The sequence below is a fragment of the Leopardus geoffroyi genome, chromosome B3, assembly GCF_018350155.1.
Source record: "Leopardus geoffroyi isolate Oge1 chromosome B3, O.geoffroyi_Oge1_pat1.0, whole genome shotgun sequence".
Classification (NCBI taxonomy): Eukaryota; Metazoa; Chordata; class Mammalia; order Carnivora; family Felidae; genus Leopardus; species Leopardus geoffroyi.
In genome coordinates this window covers 66141425-66155458 of record NC_059337.1, presented here as the reverse complement: position 1 = coordinate 66155458, position 14034 = coordinate 66141425, and the positions used below count along the sequence as shown (strand labels likewise).

The window sequence follows — 14034 nt, the reverse complement described above, 5'->3', positions numbered from 1 at the left end:
CCCAAAATGTAAGGAAAGAAGAGGCTGCAACAGTCCAAAATCTACTCCACTGTCTGTCCCTAGGGCCTCAATTCCCTGGATAATTACTGTCCTTTCACTCTAGATAATTTGTGTACAGTTGCCTGAAGAAACTGACCCCCCCCAACCCCAAAGGGTTCCGAAACTGAAAACCATTTTCTTGAGCTAATTATGTTCAATCCGTTAGAAGAGATATAGAAACATTTTAAATAAAATCTTAACAGATTATACTAAGCACTTCAATAAAAAAAAAAAATGGGCATCGAGGAAATATGTACCCTAAATCTTGGACCATTTTGTTTTTCATGCTATGTTTTTTCAAAGTTTGTAAATAATCTGAGCAAAACGAAGGTACAAAATAACTTTTGCTGATAGACTATTACATTTTTTTATTTGCTGAATGCATGACATTATTCCTGACAAATACAGCTTCAATAACAGAACTTTGTTTTCATTTAATTGAGAGATGGTTAACATAGTCTGAATATCAAAGTCTAAAAGGCTTCATCTTAACATTATGCCCCACACGTGATACCTTCTTCCTCCTGAAAGTTATTATACCCATCTTCTGAAATGTCTAATCTCATGCTGGAGAACTTAAGAGAGCATCTGACCATCTGAAAGCATTTGAGTTTAAGTCTTCGAAATAGGACATGGGGACTCCTAGTCCTCCCAAGGAGAGATCCAGTCTAGATTATCTAGTGCATAATCTTGGGTGAGATGAAAGAATTCTTTCAAATGTGGCTGTAGTCTGTTTCTGTAAAACCTTCGCTTGGTCCATAAATAAGCCTAAAGGGCGTTATAAATGTGTCAGGAGCTCAGGGTGATTGATCTGTGTTGGATATATCATGAAAATAGACAGAAGGCACAAGGGTTGCTTCCCTGTGGAAATCGCGGTGGTAAATTGCCATATGTGTCCCCGTTAGGAGCCTAGCTGATCAGATTGTGGATGTAACAACTTTACAGCCTGGACTTTGGGTCTCTTGAGATCTTCAGTGTCTTTCTCTGAAGTCTAAATAAAATAGCACCTTGATCTTCAGCCTCAGGCAGACTTTGGCAAGGAATCAGGACTCTTGCCAGCAATCTTTCCCAGTCCTAAATTCCAAATACATCTTTCTCAGGGTTGCTGTCCTTCAGAAATCTGGCTAGAAGTGGATTTGTGTTAACGGAAAGGTAAGGAAGCCATGCCAGTGTTGTATTACATACACACCACAAAGGTTGAGATGATAAATTTAAACTTGAAAAGTCCCAGGCACGTTTTCTTGCAGAACTATTCCAGCAAACTCCTGAGAGGAAAAAATGTAAAGTGTGAAAAGCAGTGACTTTAACTTCCCTTTGACTATGCCAGTTGAAAACAATGGCTCTAGTGCTTGGGGAAGTAGGAAGGCTCTTGAAATAAACAAAGGCAAATGATTAAGTAAAGCAAGTAACAGCACTGTTTTTTAAACCCCTCGGCCCATCCTGTATATGCCATTAGGTTCAAGATCTAGACCAGACCTAAGTAAAACAGTGGTGCAAAGATACTCTGCATAACTTTTCTACCTGTCATTCACTTACTCAACAAACATTTATTCAGTTTCTGTGTGCCTGCCATACATTGTTAAATGAGAGGTAATGATACAGTAGACAAGATACTGCTTTCATGGAACATTCTGTCTGTGGAAGAGAGAAACCTTAAACAAATACAAATAGGTAAATTGCAACATCTTTTAAATTTAGTGTTTGGCAATGAGAGACCAGTTCACTTTGCCATTTTGCTTCTGAATCCCATAGAATCTCAAGTGCCATAAATCCAGGTAAATTGTATAAATCCAAATATGTTCTATAGCATGTTTATAGCATGTATCTGTAGTCGTAAATACCTCATTAAAAAATAGGAATTTTGGTTATTTAGTATCCAGCGTTGAAGGAAAGTTGGGGTCCCACCCATTGCCAGCACTACTTGGTCATATTTTTCTTTGACCAGATGTTTCTTTTAATAGTGCTATGGATCTATTTTTACAGTGGCCCCCATTTATAATGGAAAGGGATGGGGTTTTCTGTCTTTGGCCTTAAATTTTTCCAGGACTTGAGCTAGAACAACAATTGCACAAAAAGTACGGCCTTTTGCAAGCTTGAGGCACTCACAGGTTACTTCAAATACTGTCTTGCATTGGCCTTAGTACGGCCTGTGAGTTCAAGCCCTAAAAATAAACACCTATTAATCAGCTAATGGCCACATGAGTGGACCAGCTCTCTGACTACAGCAGGGACCTCCGTCTAACCTCATTCAATAGCTTGTCTTATGTCACCCAGAATGAGGCAGTTTGCAGCCAGGAATGCCTCTAAAAGAAGACAGTCACAAGCTTAGCTAAATGTTTAAAATAACCTCCGTAACTCCTCTCCACACTGACAGATTGCTTTCAACTCGATGGAATCAAACCACAGCACCAGCCACAGTGGCCTTTGTGGGGCCAACCTTGAGGCCCGGAGTTTGTAAAGTAAAACTACACGTTCCGTTGCGGCTCTCCCTTGTCTTGCTTTCAATCAGAAAGCAACCGGAAGGGAACTCACTCGTGGAAGTCCTTATCTTCATAAAGTTTAGCTAATGCCTCCTGTTAACTAAAATAAGGTTGGTGTGTAAGTCACTAAGGAAACTGTCAGCCAGTCCCCTCATCCCGGCTGACTTCTCAAAGAATACAAATTGGAGGAACCCCATGGAGTAGAGCTGTGACTGTTTACATACACATACTCTGTCCCAAAGACTCCGGAAAGTTGAGCTCTCAGTATGGTTTTAAGGGTTTTTTTGTTTTTTTTGTTTTTTTTGTTTTTTTTTTCTTTTTTGAATGGCAGTCTTTTTTTTTTTTTTTTTTTTTTTTTTTTTTTCTATATGGAGTGGAAATGTGGGTAGAGGGGGAAAGATTTGTTTTAATGTATACTTTTCTTTAATGTGTTTACCCCCAAATAAGTGAGCTGTAGTAGATATGTTGGCCCCACAAAAGTAAATATTTAGCTCAGAAATTCCACACAGAAACATAGCCCGGGGTATTTGGGTTTCAAGAAAGAGGATCACCCTGGGGCAGAGGGCTGGTGTGCAGGCAACATGGGATTGGTAGGAATGGGCTCGCGTGTCATCCCCTCGGCCCTCAAAACGCCTTGGTCAGCTAGACAGTGCCCCTCTGGCCCTCGGCAGTGCCCCTGCCACCTGCCTTTTCCAGCTCTATCTTCTGCCATGCCCACAGTCTTTGCTTTTTCTGACCTCTGTGCTGCTCCAAAAACCTCCATGCTTTGTCTCAGCACTCTGTCTGCATGTGCCTGTCTCTACAGTGGAGGAATCTTTTCTTACTCAGTGAGCCTCGATTTCAAGACCTACTCTGTAGGTCGCCTCATCTCTGCCCTGGACCTTCCCTGACTTTCTCTGGGCTACCACAGGACCCTCTGCACCATTCTCTGAGAACGTTGGTCTCCTCCTCATACTACCTTTTAACCCCCTTGTCTCCCTGACTACTGAGAGCCCCCCTGGAAGACTGTGACTGTGTTCGTGTCCTCTCTGCATCCCTGGAACAGGGCATCCTTTTCAGGAAGGCAGAAGGTGATATCCTCTGTGTTCTGCAGTGAGGACAAAAAGGAGGCTAGGGGTGCATGGGGACAGGAACACCGGACAGGGAGGTGGGAGAGGGTGTCTTCAGAGACACCGTGAGTTGCTCATGTGTGGTCTTAAACAAGTCACTTGACGTCTGAGAGCCTCTCTTTCCTCAACTGTCTAATCAAAATACCGCATTTTTGAGGATCAGATATGTCCAATAACTTGGAAGTGTTCTGCCCACCATCAGCTGAAGGTAGAACCAGAGTTCACTAACTCGTGTCCTGTCCTCTGAATCTAGCCCTGCAATTATCCACACTCCCATGATCTTTCACCTGTTACTTAAAAAAAAAAAAAAAAAATTCTGTCCTTAGTTCTATTTCTTACCTACCATTGTCTGATAAAGCAGCTTCATCAACCACAAGAAGACAAAGGGACTGGCCACCCTTAGAAACTGGTACTTGCCCTCAGTTTCCTGAGGATCCATTGTGTGGTCCCCATCTGCTTGAAGGGCCAGCCTTGAAACCCCAGAAGGGTGTGTGTGTGTGTGTGTGTGTGTGTGTGTGTGTTGTTTTAGGGCAATTTCAAACAGCAACCATCATTTGTTTTCTAAGTCAGGAGTTTATCATCTCTCCAGAACCTTGCAATACTAGTTAATAAAGCTCAAGTTTGTTCCTTCCTGTTCTATCTTTTCATAAATAATAACACCATTTGTTACAAAGATGAACAATTAAGTCTGGTAAAACTCTGCACAGTGCTCCTGTTCTCCTAGGAAAAAGTTGAGGGCCGAGTCCAAAGAAGCCTCAAGACCCCGCCCTGAAATTGGTGTGTGTACAGCCCCTGTTTGTCGTGTAACCTGAGGCCTAACTGTGGAAATGGGCACAACAGTGCCATGTCATGGAGAACAGGAGCCCATATTTAAAGAAAGCTTGAGTCACTGACATCACCTCGGTTTTCTGTCGAGTGTCTTTTGAAGTAGTCTCTCCTGGTCACATGACGCTGATCAGCCTTTCTTTTTAAGGGCAGGAATGACTGTGAAGTGACCTTTCCTGCTTTCTGACTCAGAGAAGCATCGAGCCTAGTTAAAAATGTAAGAGATGTCTGACTCCCGTTTACTCATGCTTCATTTTAAGCTTTCTCCCTGGGTCACATGGAGTAGAGTACTTCCTAGAGCTGCCTTGATGAGTACCTGAAGGATCCAGTTTTCTTTTTGTTACTGGGTTTATTTCCAGACCTCTAGATATAAATCTATCCGTCCGTGGGTTGGGGAGGGGAGAACAAGGGTTGCAGGAGTTTCTTTATTAGGTAGAATTTTTGTAATGGGACAATAATGAACATACACAAATTAAAGTGTTGTAAAGCTTTATTCTCAAATCTGTCTTGACTCCAGGATACAAAGGCTATTCTGTCTGCTTCCTAGATAGACAGCTAAGACCTCGAAAGTTCAAACTGGGAGGTGCATGAAGATCACCTTCCGGCTTCTGCATTTTATAGAAGGACTTCTACATCAAGAGTCCTGTAGTAAAACATTTGTAGTGAAACTACACCAATAGGAGCTTAACTAGAGACTGGGATGGGAAGGGGGTTGGAATGATGTAATGTTTCTTAACGTATTTCTTTGTGGAGCGATGTGTTTAAAGATTTGAAAAAGCATGGAGGAGAGTCCCAAGCATGTACCACAGTGTAGCGTAGCTATTCACAGAGGGAGCACGGCATGGGACAGATCTGGGCTGGCATCTTGGCCACTTTGGCGCTTTATCTCCTTGTGTGAGGAGGTAGTCCCCTCTCCACATCTTTAGTTTCTCGCTTGTAAAATGTCACTGTTAGTATTTCCTACATCATCAGTTCATTGCACATATTAAATGAAATGTGTATGAAGTGGTTTGTACAGCATTTGGACACAAGAAAGTATTCAAGTGTTAACACTCTTCATGGTCATTATTAACAGGTTAGCAGAGCCCTGTAATAGTTTTCTATGAAAATAAAAGCACTAATGGTAGCTACACAAAGCTTTTGTTCTACGTGAGATAATGAAGGGGCACCTGCGTGGCTCAGTTGGTTAAGTGTCTGACTTAGGCTCAGGTCATGGTCTCAAGGTTCGGGGGTTCAAGCCCCATGTCAGGCTCTGTACTGATAGCTTGGAGCCTGGACCCTGGTTTGGATTCTGTGTCTCCTCTCTGCTGCTACCCTGCTCACGTTCTGTCTCTCAAAAATAAACATTAAAGTCTTTTTTGCTTGTTTTTTTTTCTTTCTTTCTTTCTTTTTTTTTTTTTCTTTTTTTTCTTTTTAAATGAAATAATGAAGGGGGCTCCTGGATGGTTCAGTCAGTTGAGCATCCGACTTCGGCTCAGGTCATGATCTCGTGGTTCATGAGTTGAGCCCCACATCAGGCTTACTGGTCTCAGCATGTCAGGGCAGAGCTGGCTTCAGATCCTCTGTCCGCCTCTCTCTTCGCCTCCCCTGCTTGTGCTCTCCCCAAAATAAAAAGTAAACAAGATAATGCAGACAAAGAGCTCAGAAGAGTAGCTGGCACATAGTGATGGTTAAGTAAGTGCTAGCCACTGTTAGGATTATGGTTATGATGGTAAGTATGACTATGAGTGGTATTATTTTTTACCTAAAGAAATAAGAGAAACAGACCATTTGACTTACCAGTTACAAAGATGCGGACTATGTCAGTCAAGTGGGCTTTGAACCTAGGTGACTTGAGTCAGAAATGGGGTTAACTGCAGGGCATTACATTCACTAGAATGCCTTACTCTCGTTGTATCTAGAGGGGGACCAAACAGAACAATTACTCACAAAGCCCAGACCTGGACAATGAGTCAAAACCCAAAGAATGAAAGATCAGGTATTTTTCCACTGTGTGAACCCTCAACACAGCCCACACCTCGCCTGGGAGGGCCTGCCAGCCCTCTCCAGCACTGAGGTCTGTTTGCAGGTGACAGCTAGCTGAACTCCCCTGCTGCGTGTATGTCTGCTCGTGGCCATCCTGCCCACCTCACTGTCCTGTTGGTAACTGTCACCTGGAGTTGGCCCAGGATGCCTTTTCTCTCATCACTTGGAAACTTCCCTGGCTCAGAGCCTCGTCTTATGGATCCATTAACTAAATAACACCTTTACATACAAAATCGGGTAAGATCTTTACAGGCTTAGATTTAAATTTTTGTAACTGTAGAGTTGACCTTCAAAACTCATTTTCATAATAAAAGGAGAATGTGTGCTATATTCTTCTCCTGAGCCCAACTTTCTATTTGTATTTTGCTGTTTCACTGTACGTGCCCCTTTGGTGCAGAGACAGAGTATAAATAAATGAAAAGCCTCACGCCCACATAGAGCCATCAGACTCTGATTTTCTTAAAGGAGCGCTACTCAAAAGGGCATAAAGCTCATGTTGGAGAGTTGATGTGTTGTTGGAGAGTAGAGCGGTGAGGAACACACACAGGCCCCTGCTGAACTTGAGAAAGATACAGGCACCGCTGGATGGTATTTGTGGTTCACTGAGTGCAAACCCATGTGTCATACGCAAATACTGTTCACTTTAATAGTTGGATATCTCTTCACTCATCTTAAACACCTTAAGGTATTTGGAAAGGGAGGAAGAAGTAAAACAGATGAACCTGCTGAGATATGGCTGGGAACAGTAGCACTTGACTTTGAGTGACATTTTTACAACCTTATCTTCTAGATAAAAGCTACTGTAAACAAAAGCCTACCTAAATTGATTGTATTGAAAGGACTTGGGAGCCACCTGTGTGTAGCAATTGGCTCCTGAATGGCCAATTCCTACCCATCTCCCTTCAGTACTGCAAACACCAGTAGTGTCCCTTCCAGGGAGTAGGAATCGTGTTTCCTGCCAGGTTTTAAACCACAGCATCCTCTCCCCCAGTAACAACCTGGAAAACAGACTCCTAATAGCAAAACCTCTGGGACTGGCTCTCCAGATTGGGCACTTTGGGCACAGTTTTAAGGCTCATCTTCTCACCTTTAAAAATGACTTTCTGGGGGTGCCTGGGTGGCTCAGTCGGTTAAGTGTATGACTCGTGATGGTGACTCAGGTCATTCATGATCTCATAGTCCTGAGGTAGAGCCCCACATCGAACTCCATATGTTGGGCATGGAGCCTGCTTAAGATTCCCTCCCTCTCTCTCTCCCTCTCAAAAAAAAAAAAAAAAAAAAAAAAAAAACTTTGGGGTGCCTGGGTGGCTAAGTCAGTTAAGTGTCCAACTCTTGATTTTTGGCTCAGGTCATGATTTCATAGTTCATGGGTTGAGCCTCATGTTGGGCTCTGTGCTAACAGCACGGAACCTGCTTGGTGTTCTTTCATCCTCTCTCTCCGCCCCTCCCCTGCTCCCTCTGTCTTTCTCAAAAATATGTAAAGCAAACGTATTTGCTTCTCTGCATGGCCGAGACTTAACATGCATTGGGGGTGGGGGGGTGGAATCTTTTGCTACCACTCACAGCTTCTGTGGCAGGAGCTCTGCAGGGGTATTCATTCATGCGTTCATGTATCTGCTCAGCCAGCATTTTTTGGCTGACTCCTAAGGGCTGCTGAAATACAAGCTGCCTCCATGGAGCGTATATTCTGGAAGTGTTTGATAACCGCAAGGCCAGATGATCCATGTTTTATTTTCTGAGTACTGTTTTATGGTTTTCTATTACCTGGCCATTTTTGCTAATAACCTAGATGGTTCCAACTCCTAATCTAACCCTCTTTCCAGAATTGGCTTTTGTGGGTCTATAAAACTGGGAGGTTTGCTTTTGAGGACTATGTTGGTTAGCCAAAGAGATTTTTCTTATCGTGAAATATTTATTGTAAGAAAATTTGAACTACCCATTTAGAGCAAGTTGGGATTTGACATACCTGGAGCGTTGTGTCACATTTGGTTAATGATAGATTTATAAGGCAACATGTATCAGCCTTAATCCTTTAGTTATTTGACTTTGCCAAGGATGAAAATTCCAATAATTTTTTATTTCAAGCAGACTTTTATATATCCAGAACCCATAAATCTCCCTGTGCCTTGAGATAAACATCTGACTGAACTCTGGGTTACCCGGTCATCTTTTGAGAACTGCGCCAAGGAAGAAGAGACCCCATTTTCCCTCGACCTAATAATAAAAGACCATGTGACAATGCATATTTGGAGTAGGCAATATTAATGTAAGAGAACCTTCTTATATTTTATAACATTGCTAATTTCTAATATTCAGACAGCTAGAAAAGAAAAGTTAAGAAATAACCTCAAAATTTGCCAGAGCAAGTCTGTGGTAGGCTAACTGGTGAACCCCAAAAATGGACTATGGCGCTGCCAGCCAAGGCTTTACCAGTAAGGCAATCACTATCCATTATGGTCGTCATATCAATTATACATTCTCTGGCATCAAACACTAAATCAGCTGAAATGATGGGCTTGCCTTTGGCATGTTTCCCTGGGGAAATAACTGAGAAAACGTAATAACTCACACAACCAATTTTGTAAAGTACCCCAACTTTTGGAGGAAGGCTGGGGTATAAATTCTAGGTGGATAGATAGAATTTGCACCCAAGGTCCCCCTGAAGTGTTCCCTCACTTGAAGTCAAAGTCCAAGTAGATTGGACCTTGGGTCCTTTGCGACTTTTAGGGTGTAGGCATTTGATCTCTCTTCCCGTTTGAAGATGCCTACTCCATATGTCCTCAATTGAAACAAAAACCAGAGCTATCAGAGTTAAGTTTTATCCTACAATTTCACAATGAAGTAATCTCAATATGTGTCTGACTCCATCGTCCCATTAAGTCTCTCTCTGGCCCCTCATCCCACTCTCCTTTCTCTCCTCAAAAGGTGAATCTGTAATGGAGAAAACTTAAAAGGGCCATTAGAGGAATAAATACAACTTAGCTGAGAACTCTCCTTGTCTGGGAAGACTTCGAGAATAGCACATCATTGTAATTCTTTTGCTGTGGACCTTTTAGCATGTCTTGTATTCACTTGATAACTTCTCTTTTTTACTTAAAATGTGAATAGCTTTTGTTCCTACATTATTAAAACCTGAGCCAGGTACAGAGTTGCAGAATTGGTCATGACCTCGTAAACTGTCCTATTCTGCTATGAAGCCACAGACACAAGCTTGCATGCAGATCCGTGTGTGTGTGCGCGCACGTGCGCACATTCTTACTAGGTAAAATGTAGAGGAGCTGACCCACCACTGCCAGGTGTAAGCATTTCTCCAAGAAGACATATTAAAGACAGCAGATTAAAAACAAAATAGCTTCTGCTATTGTTTTCTATTCCACTCATCTCTGCTTTACTCTTGTAAGAATTTACAATAGGCTGGAGAAACTGGAAGTGTGGCATCTAAGTGTATCCAACACAGGGCAAAGTGGAGTGGAAATTAAGCACTTTTCCAGGCAATTTAATGTCGACATGAAAATGCCAAGTTACATAAACATCAAGGAGAATTTCAGGTGCCTGTGGTTGTATATTTATATACATCTTAAATTTTCGTCAAAATAATGTATTTTCTGTTTATTTTCTATGTGGCATAAAGGCCTGAAGTGAATCAGTATTTATATTTTGCCTTTCTATTTTCAAAATTCTAGTGAGTTGATGTTACAAAGAGATAAAGTTGCAATTGTAGTAACCAGGATCTAGGAATTGAATGAGAACATTCCTAACTAGGGTTCTCTTCCTTTGTTCATTTCATTTTACAAACACAGACCTTCCAGGCAAATAAAAAAAAAAAAAAAGTAAATGAAACAACCAAGTTAGATTTTCATTTCATCTCTAGAAACTACAGAAAGAGTATTTGCATCGTATATTAAATTGACCATAGTGCCAGAACCTTAGGATACTATATTACATGATCACTAATCTATTATTGTACACATATTTACACATACGCATAAATACATACTTTGCATATAAACATGTGCAAGCATATTTCACTTGGACTGAAAAGTTATTTACAACTCTGTCTGGAGATACATACAACAGTGATTAACAAGTGCATAACCAATCTACAACACGCAGATTAAAACTAAATAAACAGTGGAAGAGTTTATTTTAAAACAGTTACAAGATGTTTTATATTTCTCCGCTGTCCTGAGCTGTATGTTTGAGAATTCATCCTTCATAAAAACCACATGCAAGTCTTTTTGATGGTGAAACAATTGACTTCCAACAGCCACATGCCTGCACACATCCTCAGAATATCTCCCAGAGCCCACACAGCAACTCAAAAGGAGAAAGAGAAAACTGTGTGTATACACATAGTATACATGTGTAATATATATGCATGCAATATATGTATGCACACTATATATACACATTATGTGTGTGTGTGTGTATATATATATATATATATATATATATATATATATATATATATAATTTCACATATACTGTGCTATTCTCCTTCTTGGAGAAGGGTTTTTTGTGAATTGAAGGAAAAGATTTGGGTGGGAAACAAAGATTTCAAGCAATAAAATTGTTTTGTTTTTATTGAAGACTCATGAACAAGAAACATGAGTAACTCATCAAATCATTCCATAGTCCTGTTATCTTTCAATTAAAACTTGTGTCAATCCAGATTTGTATTGTTAGAACCCTAGTGCATCAAGAATTCTTTTTTTTGTTTTGTTTTAATGTTTATTTTTCAGAGAGAGAGAGACAGACACAGGGTACGACCAGGGGGAGGGGCAGAGAGAGAGGGAGACATAGAATCCAAAGCAGGCTCCAGGCTCCGAGCTGTCAGCACAGAACCCGACATGAGGTTAGAACTACTAACCGCGAGATTATGACCTGAGCTAAATAAAGTTGAACGCTTAACCAACTGAGCCACCCAGGCACCCCAAAAATCCTTTTTTATGTAATCATGGTGATTCAGCTCATTAAGAGGAGTATTAGATCAATCTCACGAGTTTGCCTTATTCTGTGTCACAGGCAAATTTTGTGATCATATATGAATTCCACGACCCTTGCCTTGTACACTGTATTGCCAAAAGACATAAAAAGCCTCTGATTCTTCGAAAAAATATGTAGTGATTTTTCTCATAGAGCTGAAGACCAACACAGATGAGCCAAGTTAGTGCCACAATCATAAGCTACATGTCTATACTAGAGGTATTTTAGAAGCAAAGATGGGCCTTTGGGGTTCACTGCATCAACCCTGCTTAGCAAGTCTGAACCTTCTTTTCTGGGAAGACAAATCTCCACCTGATAGGCTCACTTAGACCCGTTGCTTCCCTCAGTTTTCCTCGTAACTTATTCCAGCTGTTTATTTGCATTTACATGAACAGGCTGCGGCAGTGTTCTGGATTTACTCCTCTTTGCTCATGTTTAGATTCTGCCCCATAACTTCTGAATCCCCTCACGGCAGGGAAACATTTCTCTTCTCCGAACTTTATGCAGAGATTTGGTAATTCCCGTTCCCCAATTTACTTTACTGATTGTCAGATGCTTTAAATATGCTCCCTCAAAAGTAATCATTTTAATTTCTTTACCTGAATTATAAGTTGCTTTTCCATATACTTCCCAAACACGGTGACACTTAAATCGAAATGAGTAGCTGGATAAACTTCTTAGTGTGAAACTATTGACTTCACACTTGAAGAATTATTCCTTGTAGACAAGTGAATCTCAACTCATATACGGGGCTTTTGATTAGTCGCCTGCCTTCCAGGGATCTGCTCGTCTCTTTTGCAGGTGTTGTAAATACTTCTCAAAGTTGAATGACTGTTGAAATTGGTGTATAAAGACCAGGGTAGTGGTTACAAGCACAAGCCTTACAGCCAGACTGCTGAAGTTCAAAGCCTCCTTTTTGTGCCTCTTAGTTTTCCTCTGTAGAATGGGGACAATCCTAAATTGCTTGGGAATATCAAGTTAATCTGTATGCATAAAGGGGCTTACAACACTGCCAGGTGCTTAACAAGTGCCATAAATGTTTGTTACCTCTTTGGTGTTGGTTATTGGTGTTGGTTATATTTGTATTTTTTTAACATTTGACTTTTAAGTAATTTCTACACCCAGTGTGGGGCTCGAACTTAAAACCCTGACATCAAGTGTTGCATGCTCTACCTACTGAGCCAGACAGGAGCCCCTTTATATATGTATTTAGACAATACCTTTATAGACGTAATGTCTGGCCAAGGGCTCTCTCGAATCTGTAGAGACCTAGAAGCTACAAAGGCTTCAGGAAACCAACCAGGGAGTTACTTATTGGAGCCAACCTAAGCAAAACGGTATCTAGGTATCTCTGAATTTCTGCCTCTACCTTTGATTTCAGCAATCTCTGAAGAAGCATAAAGAGGTCTGTCAATAGACACTTAATCTTCTTCCCTTTTCTCTACAAGTAAAGATACCATCCAAGAAATGCCTGCTTTGTAAACAATAGTGTAAGGATATGGAAAGGAAAGGGGGTGTATTTTTTTTTCATAGCTAAGAAAGAGTAAGCAAGTCCTTCCTGAATGTGGGCCCAAATCTTCTGTCCATGGCTCTGAGTTTCTCACAGAGAAAACCATGCAGCGAAAGACATGATTTGTAACTCATGTTCTGTCCAACATCTATACTCTGCCATCCTAGGTGACTGAGAATAGCTAAATTCTTCAGGAAAACTAAGAATTCACTCACTGAACTACCATTTGTAAAACATTCTTCGTGGTAGTCTTTTAAAAATCTCTTACAGATTGCCTTGCTCTTAATGTAACAAAACCTAACCACTGATTTATCCTGGACTGTCCTCAGCACCCGTAATTGACAAAGTCTATTGACCCCAGCACCAAACAGCATTAGATTGCCACAATTGGAGGTTTTTAAATGTCTCTTCTCTAGTTGTCAGCAGTCACTCACCTTGACTGGTAAGTATTCTACCTGTAACCAGCCTCTCACACCCTATCTCTGTCCCTCATGTTTGCAGCTTCAGAAGCCCAATAACCAACCAACACCAAAACCATGCGCTGGTGGGCGCCTGGTGGTTCAGTCCATTAAACGCCCGACTCTTGATTTAGGGTCAGGTCATGATCTTGGAGTTGGTGAGATCGAGCTCCTCATCAGGCTCTCGGCTGACAGCATGGAGCCTGCTTAAGATTCTCTCTCACCCTCTCTCTCTTCCCCTCCCCAGCTCACACACATTTCTCTCTCTCTCTCTCTCTCTCTCTCTCTCTCTCTCTCTCTCTCTAACTCGAGGGGAAAAAAAGCACAGCATTGGAGAAAATGTCCAGAATTCTTCATTTTATATATGATTTCTATATATCCTTGGGTAACCCCAGTGTCCTAGATAAATAGCAGACAGAGGTATTGGTATAGTTTAAGTTAGGAGCCAAGAAGTTCCATTAGTATAAAAGTGCAGATCTGCTTGATAAGTTACTAGCCTTGGAGTGCCTGCTGACAGCATGGAGTTTGCTTGAGATTCACTCTCTTCTTCTCTCTGCCCCTCCCCACCTTGTGCTCTCTCTCTCAAAATAAACATTTTTAAA

At 41.3% G+C, this 14034-nt stretch overlaps 1 protein-coding gene across 9 annotated transcripts in view; it reads left to right on the top strand.

The window, feature by feature from the left end:
- CDIN1 (CDAN1 interacting nuclease 1) overlaps positions 1–14034 on the top strand; it is a 275506-nt gene that overhangs the window by 192901 nt on the left and 68571 nt on the right. The gene's annotated exons all lie outside the window — the stretch shown is intronic.